The 12,500-nt window shown below is 44.0% G+C and overlaps 1 protein-coding gene and 1 long non-coding RNA gene across 6 annotated transcripts in view; both read left to right on the forward strand.

Annotated features, from left to right (window-relative positions):
- The window catches only part of LOC127000348 (pumilio homolog 2-like), a 165,223-nt gene that overhangs the window by 86,491 nt on the left and 66,232 nt on the right, over nt 1-12,500 (forward strand). The window lies entirely within an intron of this gene.
- Nucleotides 4,307-6,174, forward strand: LOC127000354 (uncharacterized). 2 transcript variants are annotated; one of them, XR_007753932.1, is made up of 3 exons: nt 4,307-4,625; nt 4,694-5,066; nt 5,133-6,174. It is a non-coding gene; the product is annotated as an uncharacterized LOC127000354 (long non-coding RNA). The 2 variants fall into 2 exon arrangements; XR_007753933.1 differs by having other exon boundaries at nt 5,199-6,174.

Below are 12,500 nucleotides of genomic sequence, written 5' to 3' on the forward strand. Positions count from 1 at the left end.
ATCATACCCCTCCACACGTACCCTAACTAACCGTACCATCATACCCCTCCACACGTACCCTAACTAACCGTACCATACCCTTCCACACGTACCCTAACTAACCGTACCATACCCTTCCACACGTACCCTAACTAAACGTACCATACCCTTCCACACGTACCCTAACTAACCGTACCATCATACCCCTCCACACGTACCCTAACTAACCGTACCATACCCTTTCACACGTACCCTAACTAAACGTACCATACCCTTCCACACGTACCCTAACTAACCGTACCATACCCTTCCACACGTACCCTAACTAACCGTACCATACCCTTCCACACGTACCCTAACTAACCGTACCATCATACCCCTCCACACGTACCCTAACTAACCGTACCATACCCTTTCACACGTACCCTAACTAAACGCACCATACCCTTCCACACGTACCCTAACTAACCGTACCATACCCTTCGACACGTACCCTAACTAACCGTACCATACCCTTCGACACGTACCCTAACTAACCGTACCATACCCTTCCACACGTACCCTAACTAACCGTACCATACCCTTCCACACGTACCCAAACTAACCGTACCACCATACCCTTCCACACGTACCCTAACTAACCGTACCATACCCTTCCACACGTACCCTAACTAACCGTACCATACCCTTCCACACGTACCCTAACTAACCGTACCATGCCCTTCCACACGTACCCTAACTAACCGTACCATACCCGTCCACACGTACCCTAACTAACCGTACCATACCCTTCCACACGTACCCTAACTAACCGTACCATACCCTTCCACACGTACCCTAACTAACCGTACCACACCCTTCCACACGTCCCTAACTAACCGTACCATACCCGTCCACACGTACCCTAACTAACCGTACCATGCCCTTCCACACGTACCCTAACTAACCGTACCATACCCTTCCACACGTACCCTAACTAACCGTACCATACCCTTCCACACGTACCCTAACTAACCGTACCATACCCGTCCACACGTACCCTAACTAACCGTACCATACCCTTCCACACGTACCCTAACTAACCGTACCATACCCGTCCACACGTACCCTAACTAACCGTACCATACCCTTCCACACGTACCCTAACTAACCGTACCATACCCTTCCACACGTACCCTGACTTACCCCTCCCACATGAACCTGAATAACGCAGGAGGGTAGGCACTAATAAGAAACACAAACAAGGTACATTTTTTTTAATCCTTCGTACCCTAAGACCATTATCTCTCATTACCTTGATGGAAGTGGATGTCAACTGCTTCTCGGGTGACTGTACCAGGTTTTATGTACCTCGTTAAACAGAGGGTACAACAAGGTACTCAGGTTTCTTTCCCTCCTTCACTCCCTCAGATCATTACCATTGTCATTAGCTTCGTGGATATGGGCGTTCTCTGTTTCTTGGGTGGCTGTACCGTGTTACCTGTACCGCATTGAACATAAGGTACATACACAAGGTATATGTGTTTATTTCCCTCCTCCTTCCCTTCAGATCATTACCATTGTCGTTAGTAGCTGTGTTGAAAGTGGTGTTGTGTTTTCTGGGTGGCTGTACCATGCCACGTGTACCTCATTAACAGAAGGTACACTGTATTCCAGGTTCACTTGGATTAACCTTACTCTTTTAGGTGTGGATGAAGTGTGTGCATCCTAGTATATATTTCTTCCTTCCCAGTCCGTATCGAGCGCACTGTATTGTCAGTCCGTTCCATCGGCTGAAAAAAAAAGTGCTTACACTAAATCAACATCGTTCTCATAATCGTTCTTTTAGGTTTTCTTGTCATTGATATGTGTTGTGTAATTATATTTCTTTCTCACAGCCGTCTCAAGCACACGGTATGCTAGTTAGTCCGTCGTCACGGCTGATAAAAAGGGTTCAATATATCAATATCATCATCCCACTCCTTCGTTTAGGCTTCGTTACAACACGATTTCATGCCATGCTATTTTAAAATGCCAGCACCCTCCTTATAATCGTTCGTTGATGACAGACATTTTCCTTCAGTGGGTGAATAATGCAGGCAAATTTACGACAGAAGCCCGTTCCCCCTTTTTAGGGGGTAAATCCTTCACCACCACTATTTTGTCAGTTTTAACTAATTGCTCATTAGAGAAAAATATCGATGGAGTACAAGGGTTCATGGTGTCTCAATAAGCAGGCCAGAGGTAAAGGAAGGGTGCTGGTGCCAGAGGATGATCATTGTTTAAACAGAGTCCTTGTCAGTTTTAATTAATTGATCGTTGGAGAGAAGAAAATAACGAGGAAGCGACTCTTCACGGTGTCACAATAACAGGCCCGAGGTAAAGGAAGGGTGCTGCTGCCCGAGGGTGATCATTGTTTAGAGTCGTTGGTTCCGATCACCGCATGGCCTAGAAATGCTCGTTGGAACACCCGTTAACATTGTACCTACGTTGCTTGATTGTACTCAGCACCTTATATTTTCCAATTTCCGACCCATAAACTGTCTCCTATACTCCAATAACTACATTTATTTATAGTTATCGTTGAAAGGTTTAATTATTAGTGTCTCTTTGCTATAGTTAAATGTCAAAAAAACGGTAAATACAAGGGTTGATACGATAATCTGGCATCACTGCATTGTACCCATGAACGCCATTGACCCGGTGTGATTGTGTCGCTCCACTTACACATTAACGGAATTCCATAGATGCTAAGGGTGGTATTCTCAGACGCTCCCTCCTCTCACAACAAACATTTCCAAATGCCACAAAGGTTATCAGAAAGGTTCCGATGAGTGTTTTTTCACGTTCATGGTACAGGAGCTTTGTCATATTACCACCAGGGTCATAAATCTACCAATGGAAATACCCACAACTCCTACGAAAGCCTTATCAAATGTGGGTGAGTGAGCCCTGAAACGTTTAAGAATACGGCCCTCAGGTGCGTGTATGGCTACAAACACTCCTTTGCCCTTTGGATAAGCTCAGTTCAACATCCTATTTACACTTTTTCCTAATCTCCCATCAGTCCTGTGTATTTGCATCTTGTCAAACGTCTTTTCCTTAGAATATATTCCCTTGATTCATGGTTCGTGTGTAGTTTCAGACACTACTAATTATAAATTCATAAAGTTCGTAAATATCGTTTCAGAGTTCGTGTTTAGCTACTTTCACTACCATTTATAAAGTCATAGATTCAAAGTCCATATAAACAGTTTCAGACATATCGTCCTTCAGAACCCGATAGAGGTGAGGTGATTCGCATAGACTTCCGAACACCAATCTTAAGGGTATTCGATCCGTCGTCGAGGCACTGAAGGCGCCTTGGAACCTCTCTGAAAGGCAGGAAGGAGGTTTCAGTCTTTACTCTTGAATAATTGAAAACTTTATTCACGGTAATTGTGGGATTTTGTGTATCTTTTGGTGAATGAGTGGCGGCCGATGCGAAAATGAGATTCTTTTGTTGTGCGCGGGGAGAGAGAGAGAGAGAGAGAGAGAGAGAGAGAGAGAGAGAGAGAGAGAGAGAGAGATAGAGAGAGAGAGAGGGGCGATCTGAGAAAGCAACCACTCTCTCTCTCTCTCTCTCTCTCTCTCTCTCTCTCTCTGTCTGCAGTAAAGTTTGTGATTTGTGTTTATATTTGTTAATCAGAGTAACTGGAGAGAGAGAGAGAGAGAGAGAGAGAGAGAGAGAGAGAGAGAGAGAGAGAGAGAGAGAGAGAGAGAGAGAGAGAGAGAGAGAGAGAGAGAGAGAGAGAGAGAGAGAGAGAGAGACCCGGAGGCACTAGAGTGAGGGGAGAGAAGAGGAGGAGGAGGGAGGGAGGGAGAGAACAAGGAGGTTCTTCAAGCCACTACAGAGAAACCCTTGACTCCTCCTCCTCCTCCTCCTCCACTCTCCCTCTTGCCTACCTCACTCCCTCCAGGCATCTTTGGAGAGATATGCCCCGCCCTGCTCTCCCCCTCCTCCTCCTCCTCCTCCTTCACCTGCACCTTAGTTTCAACCTTCTTCTTTTCTTTCTCTCTCCTCCTCCTTCTCATCTTCGTTCTCCTCGTCCTCCTCTTCCACCTCTTCCTGACCTATTGGTAAGGTTGGATACTGTTCGATAATTATCTTGCTCGTACGGTAATGGCTGCGTGTGTGTGTGTGTGTGTGTGTGTGTGTGTGTGTGTGTGTGTGTGTGTGTGTAAGGGATGTACGGTAATGCGTTTGAAATGGCCGATAATTTGACCTTTGCCATAATATCGTTCTCTCACGAAGACGTTTTAAGGGTTGAGTGTTAAAAGGGGACTTGAGCAGGTTATGACGTACACAGCCGGAGTAACAGAGCGCCGACCTGATTAATGAGGCCAGAATACAGAAAACTAGGAGACATGATATTAAAGTTTTTGTGGAGGCAGGATGGAGTACACACGCATCAAATGGAGAACCAGGTGGAGATGAAATTGGCCTTTGTGGAAGCAGGGTCGAGTACACTAACATCAAACGGAAAACCAGGTGGAGAGATGAAATTAGAACCTTTGTGGATGCAGGATGGAGTACACTGACATCAAACGGAAAACCAGGTGGAGAGATGAAATTAGAACCTTTGTGGATGCAGGATGGAGTACACTGACATCAAACGGAAAACCAGGTGGAGAGATGAAATTAGAACCTTTGTGGAAGTAAGATTGAGGACAGTGACATCAAACGGAAAACCAGGTGGAGAGATGAAATTAGAACCTTTGTGGAGGCAGGATGGAGTACACTGACATCAAACGGAGAACCAGGTGGAGAGATGAAATTAGAACCTGGTGCTAGTACTCTATCCTGCTCCAGTAAAGGTTCTGATTTAATCTCTACCTGGTGTTCTGTCTGGTAAAAGTGCTCTATCCTGCTCTGGTAAAGGTTCCAATTTCACTCTATACCTGGTCCTCTGTCTGGTATTGTACTCTTTCCGGTAAAGGCTCTAATTTCACTCTACCTGGTTTGCTGTCTAATATTAGTGTACTTCGTCCTGCTCCGGTAAAGGTTCTAATATCATCTCCACCTGGTGTCCTGTCTGATATTAGTGCTCTATCCTGCTCCGGTAAAGGTTCTAATTTCATCTGTACCTGGTCCTCTGTCAGGTGTTAGTGTTCTTCATCCTGCTCCGGTAAAGGTTCTAATTTCATCTCTACCTGGTCCTCTGTCAGGTGTTAGTGTTCTTCATCCTGCTCCGGTAAAGGTTCTAATTTCATCTCTACCTGGTCCTCTGTCAGGTGTTAGTGTTCTTCATCCTGCTCCGGTAAAGGTTCTAATTTCATCTCTACCTGGTCCTCTGTCTGGTGCTAGTGTTCTTCATCCTGCTCCGGTAAAGTTTCTAATTTCACTCCACCTGGTCCTCTGTCTGGTGCTAGTGTTCTTCATCCTGCTCAGGCAAAAACTGTAATTAATCCCTTCTCTCCACCTGGTCCTCTGTGTCCCTTAACTTTTTTTTACGATGCCTGGGTCGCCTCCGTTATTCTGGTTGTGTCTGTTATCAGTTTGGCGGGTGGTATTGCACGTCTTTCCCGGTAATAACTGTCATCGTATTTTCCTCTTCTTAGGGTCGCGGCGGAATGCTATTAACTCTTAGGCCAGAGTTAAGAATCATTGGCGTGACCTGACCGACCGCCTTGCCTGTCATTGCACGATCCAGGAAACTTTGGTCGCCTGCTCTTTCATTCCTCCTTCCTTCTCCCACTCCTCCTCCTCCTCCTCCTCCGTCCATCATCTCGTTCTCTACTTCTTTCTTCCTTCTCATCTTCACCATTCTATCTATCACCTTTATCTCCTCCTCCTCTTTCCTCCTCCTCCTTCACTACCTCTATCTCGATCCTTTCCTTCCTTGAGTTACTTGCGTAAGAGGAGGAGGAAGAGGAGGAGAAGGAGGAGGAGTCTGCTTTGGAGGAGGTAGTGGAGGAGAACTGACTAGCCGTCGTCACGCTCTTACAGTCTTCCTCCTCCTCCTCCTCCTCCTCCTCCTCCTCCTACGACCTCTCTCTACGGCAACAACAACATCAGCGATTCTCTGTCAACCAGTGTATAATGTATTGCGTGCAGTCACACACACACACACACACACACACACACACACACATCAACGATTTAGTTTTTGCCTCAAGTTAAATTATTAGTTTATAAACGATGTAAATTCCCTGAGAAAAAAATATATCCATGCTGCTAGAAATACCTCTCTCTCTCTCTCTCTCTCTCTCTCTCTCTCTCTCTCTCTCTCTCTCTCTCTCTCTCTCTCTCTCTCTCTCTCTCTCTCTCTCTCTCTCTCTCTCTCTCTCTCTCTCTCTCTCTCTCTCTCTCTCTCTCTCTCTCGCTCGCTCGCTCGCTCATGGATTCTCACATGGATTTTGAATAGCCACGAAGAACCCTGAGAGAGAGAGAGAGAGAGAGAGAGAGAGAGAGAGCGAGAGAGAGAGAGGAGAGTTTTTCTTGTTTTATGTTTTATCGGTCTCGTGCGCCGACGACTCGATGAAATAGATCCGTGTCAGGTTATCTCTCTCTCTCTCTCTCTCTCTCTCTCTCTCTCTCTCTCTCTCTGTCCTTTGCGTGCATCCTTTAAATTTTGTATGTTTTTCTCTTTTTTTTTTCGATTCATTTTTTTCCCCTTGATGTCTGTTTGGCGTGATGTATACGATTGATATTATTATTATTATTATTATTATTATTATTATTATTATTATTATTATTATTATTATTGCTGCTGTTGTTGTATTGATATTGTATTTTTTTATCCGTTGGTGGTGACTCGAGGAGGAGGAGGAGGAGGAGGAGGAGGAGGAAAGTATGAAGAAGTTGAAGAAAGGAAGAAGTGGAGGAGGAAGAGGTGGAGGAGGAGATGACATGGGTTGAAGAGAGGAGGAGGAGGAGGAGGTGAATAAGAACAACAACAACATCAACAAAGAGGAGGAAGAGGAGGAGGTTTAGGTGACACATGAGTTAGGGGAGAGACAAGAAGAGGCGAATAAGGAAGAAAAGAAAGAGGAGGAGGAGGAGGAGGAGGAGGAGGAGGAGGTGACATAAGAGTTAGGGGCGATAGTGCTAAGTTAGGAATGTATTGAGTTACCCTATTGACGACTTGAATGGTGGTAGTGGTAGTAGTAGTAGTAGTGGTAGTGGTAGTGGTGGTAGGTGCGATGGAGCCATGGAGGTGGTGTTGGTATTTTGTAGTTCTTGTAGTAGTGGTAGTAGTAGCAGTAGTAGTAGTAGTAGTAGTAGTAGTAGTAGTAGTAGTAGTGGTAGTGGTGGTGGTGGTAGGTGCGATGGAGCCATGGAGGTGGTGTTGGTATTTTGTAGTTCTTGTAGTAGTGGTAGTAGTAGTAGTAGTAGTAGTAGTAGTAGTAGTAGTAGTCATGGTGGTGGTTTGGACCCGTTTAATATATTGGCGTTGCACTCAGTCAATTGCATTAATATTAAGTCAATTAGAGAGAGAGAGAGAGAGAGAGAGAGAGAGAGAGAGAGAGAGAGAGAGAGAGAGAGAGAGTCATTATATAAGCAACGTATATAGTCGATCAGTTAGTTAGTCAGTCAGCCACTTAGTCAACCAACCAATCAACCAGCCAGCTACTTAGTTCGTCAGCCAGCCAGTCAGCCAAGTAACCATTCAGTCAGTCAGTAAGTCAGTCAGACGGTCAGCATATTTACAAACCATTACGTCAGCTATTTCAGGGTTCTGACCTTACAGTCTGTCAGTCTGTCCGTCAATCAATCTGTCAGTCTGCCAGTCAATCATACAGACGGGCGGCCAGCCAGTCACTAGGCCAGCCACTCTGCTAGTCCGTCCCTTCTATATGACTACTACTACTACTACTACTACTACTACTACTACTACTACTACTACTACTACTACTAACCACCACTATTACTATTACCACTACTGCTGTTATCACTACTATTACTGCTACTATTTTTCTGCTGCAACTACTACTACTACTACTACTACTACTACTACTACTACTACTACTACTACTAACCACCACTATTACTATTACCACTACTTCTGCTATCACTACTATTACTGCTACTATTTTTCTACTACTACTACTACTACTACTACTACTACTACTACTACTACTACTACTACTAACCACCACTATTACTATTACCACTACTTCTGTTATCACTACTATTACTGCTACTGTTTTTCTGCTGCAACTACTACTACTACTACTACTACCACTTCTACTACTACTACTACTACTACTACCACCACCAGTATCATGACCACCACCACCACCATATCAATACCGCGCGGAGGTTATCCTCAACACCTTCGATTAAATGAGTCAATTTTTCTATACTTATTGTGGCTCGTGTTTTTCTTCCGCCTTCCAGAGTTCACGCCGGATTATTTTTCTTGTTATTTATTATTGTTATTGTTATTATTCTCTCTCTCTCTCTCTCTCTCTCTCTCTCTCTCTCTCTCTCTCCTTCCCAAATCGTTCATGAAAAGATTTTTGTTTATTCATTTAAATTTTTCATGATTCACTTTTTTCATCAACAGTCAGCGTCTTCCTTTTTACATCCTCCCCTCCTCCTCCTCCTCCTCCTCCTCCTCCTCCTTGAAAAGACTGGAGGGTACTTACTTCTATATACCCAGGTCACCTCTCATCTTTCCTCCTCCTCCTCCTCTTCCTCGTTTTCTTCCCTCCTTCATTTTCATCTTCTTTCTCTTCCTCTTATTTCCTTTCATTCATCCATTTATCTTATTTCCTTTTATTCCTTTTATTTTATTCCTTTTACTTGTTCCTATTCCATTTATTCCTTTTATATTATTTTTTTTTCTTCTTTTATTCATCCACCCAAGTCATCGTTTTCACTTCTACTCTTCTACCTTTATTTATCTTCTTTTCCTCCCTTTCTCCTCTTCGTCAACATTTCTCCTTCCTTCCTTCATCATATATTCCTCTCTTACCCCTCCTCCTCCTCCACCACCTTTGCTGCTCTCCTTCCAAATCTCTTCTTTTTCTCTCTTATTTTTGTTCTCCCGTTCTTCTGTTCTCTCGTCCCTCCTCCTCTGATTACTTTCATCCTCCTCTTTAGTCTATTCTCCTTCGTCCTCTTCCTTCCTTCCTTCCTTCCTTCCATGACTTGTATCTCTATTTACTTTCCTCCTCATCCTCATCCTCCATGTACTACTACTACTACTACTACTACTACTACTACTACTACTACTACTACTACTACTACTACTACTATAACTACTACTACTACTATTACTACTACTACTACTAATGATAATAGTAATAATAATAATAATTGAAATAGTGAATTGATTGCTTTTTGTTCTGATAAAAAAAATGTCGTATTAAAATCAATTTTGTTGTTGTCGAGTCCGAAAATAACAATAAATATAATTAGTTGATATAATTATTAGTGTTGCGTCTGTGTGTGTGTGTGTGAGAGAGAGAGAGAGAGAGAGAGAGAGAGAGAGAGAGAGAGAGAGAGAGAGAGAGTGTGTGTGTGTGTGTGTGTGTGTGTGTGTGTTATAGTGTGTTTACCCTTTGCTCACTTTAAAATGCACACGCAAGAGGCTAGAGGACACACACACACACACACACACACACACACACACACACACACACACACACACACACACACACACACACACACACTCATTAACATGTGATGCACCGCGATCTTTTTTTTTTCTCCATCTAGCTTAAAGGTGATCCTACTTCCCTCCCTCCCTCCCCCCCTCTCTTCCTCCCTCCCTCTCCCTCCTCCCTCCCTCCCTTTCTCCTCTCCCTACCCTCTGCTCCTCCATTCACTTACTTTCTTTCCTCCTTCCTCTCTTTTACTTTCTATTCCCAAGCTTTCTTTTCGTCTCTCTCTCTCTCTCTCTCTCTCTCTCTCTCTCTCTCTCTCTCTCTCTCTCTCTCTCTCTCTCTCTCTCTCCCCTCCATTCACTTAATCTCCCTTACTTTCTTTCAATTCCTTCTCTCCTTTCCTCCTTCCTTCCTTCCTTTTTCCTCTCTTCCTCCATTCCTTCCTACCATTACCTCCTCATTACCTCCACCTCCTCCTCCCTCCCTCCTTTCCCCATTTTCCTCCATTCCCAAACTCCTTTCCTCCCATTTTTTCCTCCTTATGCCTCCCTCCTTTTTCCTTCTTCCCTCTTTCTTTCCTTTCATGGTTAGTGAAAAAAGGAGGAAGAGGAGGAGGCTGATAAAGATAGTGAAGGATAAAAAGAAAATGGAAATAGTGAAAGCAGAAAGAGGAGGAGGAGAGGAGGAGGAAGAGGAGAAGTGGTTGGTTAGTGGAAAACTCTAGGTGAGGGTCCTCGTGTCTTCCTCTTGTCTACGACCTCCTCTTCCTCCCAATCCTCCTCCTCCTCCAGCAACTCTTCCTCTTCCTCCTCTTCCTCTTTTCTGCATGTCCATTGCCTCTCCTCCCCTCCTTCATTCCTAATCTTCCTTCCTTCCTCTTAAAATTATGCCTCCTCTTAAATCCCTCCCTCTCTTTCTCTTCTTAAATCCCTCCCTCTCCTCCTCTTCCTAAATCCCTCCCTCTCCTCTTCTTTTACTTTCCCTCCTCTTCCTCCTCCACCACCGCCACTTCCTCCTCCTCCTCCTCCACTTCTCTCCCTTCTCATAATTCCCTCCCTTTCCTCCTCCTCCTCCTCCTCCTCCTCCTCCTCCTCCAAGCAGTTGTCTTCGTGTTCTTCCTTCGCTTTGAAAACAAGACTGAATAAAACTTTTGAGTCTTCATGTAATTATTTTTTTCTCTTATTTATATTTTTAACTTTTTCGTAAACTTATATATTTTTCTTTTGACCGAAATGTTTAAAAGAGAAAAAAAATAACTGCATAATTATTTTCTTTTGCTCATGTACACAGATACTTTGAGAGAGAGAGAGAGAGAGAGAGAGAGAGAGAGAGAGAGAGAGAGAGAGAGAGAGAGAGAGAGAGAGAGAGAGAGAGAGAGAGAGAGAGAGAGAGAGAGAACACACACGGGGAGAGAGAGAGAGAGAGAGAGAGAGAGAGAGAGAGAGAGAGAGAGAGAGAGAGAGAGCAAAATTAAGTCAAGGAAGGTATAAAAATGCCTCATTAGCATTTATTAAGCATTTTTGTTATGGTGTGTGTGGAGGAAGAGGAGGAGGGGGAGAAAGAGGAGGAGGAGGAGGATTAGCGTTGTAGAAGGTAATAATTAAATTTCTATTACAGAGGTGATAATAGAGAGAGAGAGAGAGAGAGAGAGAGAGAGAGAGAGAGAGAGAGAGAGAGAGAGAGAGAGAGAGAGAGAGAGAGAGAGAGAGAGAGAGAGAGAGAGAGAGAGAGATCCAAACAGGAGTAGAAAGAAAGCAGGCATTTCCGTAAAAAGAGAGAAAGAGAAAAGTAGAGCAATATAAAAAACTTGAGAGCGAGAGAGAGAGAGAGAGAGAGAGAGAGAACCAAAGCAGACACTGATGCAAAAACTGACCCTGGATAGAAAGTCTGGTTAGGTTGCAATAAGTAGGTAACGCACACACACACACACACACACACACACACACACACACACACATGGAAAGCTACTCGAGCAAATAAAGTCATAAGAAAAAAAGTAATATTAAACAGGATGAGAAGGAATAGGAGGAGGAGGAGAAAGGGAGTGAGGGAGAGGAAGAGGAAGAAGGGAGGGAGGGAGAGGAAGGAAAAATGGATGGAGAGAATGTGTGTTTTGACGGAGGATAAAACAAAATCAATTATAGAGGAGGAGGAGGAGGAGGAGGAGGAGGAGGAGGAAAGAAATCGAATGAACGACGAGGAAAGAAAAAAATAATAAACCTTAATGAGAGAGAGAGAGAGAGAGAGAGAGAGAGAGAGAGAGAGAGAGAGAGAGAGAGAGAGAGAGAGAGAGAGAGAGAGAGAGAGAGAGGGTTGACCATTAATCACCACAAAACGCACCTCACTTCCTCCTCTCTTCCTCCTCCTCCTCCTCCTCCTCCTCCCTTCACTGAACAAAATAAATCCAATAACTAATGACTTTTCGGACGTCTGACATACCCCTCTCTCTCTCTCTCTCTCTCTCTCTCTCTCTCTCTCTCTCTCTCTCTCTCTCTCTCTCTCTCTCTCTCTCTCTCTCTCTCTCTCCTCTCTCTCTCTCTCTCTCTCTCTCTCTCTCTCTCTCTCTCTCTCTCTCTCTCTCTCTCTCTCTCTCTCTCTCTCTCTCTCTCTCTCTCTCTCTCTCTCTCGTTTTTCCCCCAGTGTATCAACCTTTCGTTTTTATTTATTTTTTGTGCCTTTTTTTTGGAGCTTAAAAGGTTATGAGTGTAATTTTTTTCTGCATAAAAAGTCTAATATTTCTTTTTACCATCACGCGGGTTTGGAACTTATGATGGTTTATTCGTGTGTGTGTGTGTGTGTGTGTCACGTATGATTTAAACTTTTAATTACTTCTTCATTCCCATCACAAAACAAGGGTCCTATCATTTTCTTTGGGAGCAGGGTAAATAACACTCGCAAAAGAACTCCGTGGAGGGGGAAGGAGGATGAATCAACGGGGAAAGAAA

The sequence above is a fragment of the Eriocheir sinensis genome, chromosome 18, assembly GCF_024679095.1.
Source record: "Eriocheir sinensis breed Jianghai 21 chromosome 18, ASM2467909v1, whole genome shotgun sequence".
Taxonomy (NCBI): Eukaryota; Metazoa; Arthropoda; class Malacostraca; order Decapoda; family Varunidae; genus Eriocheir; species Eriocheir sinensis.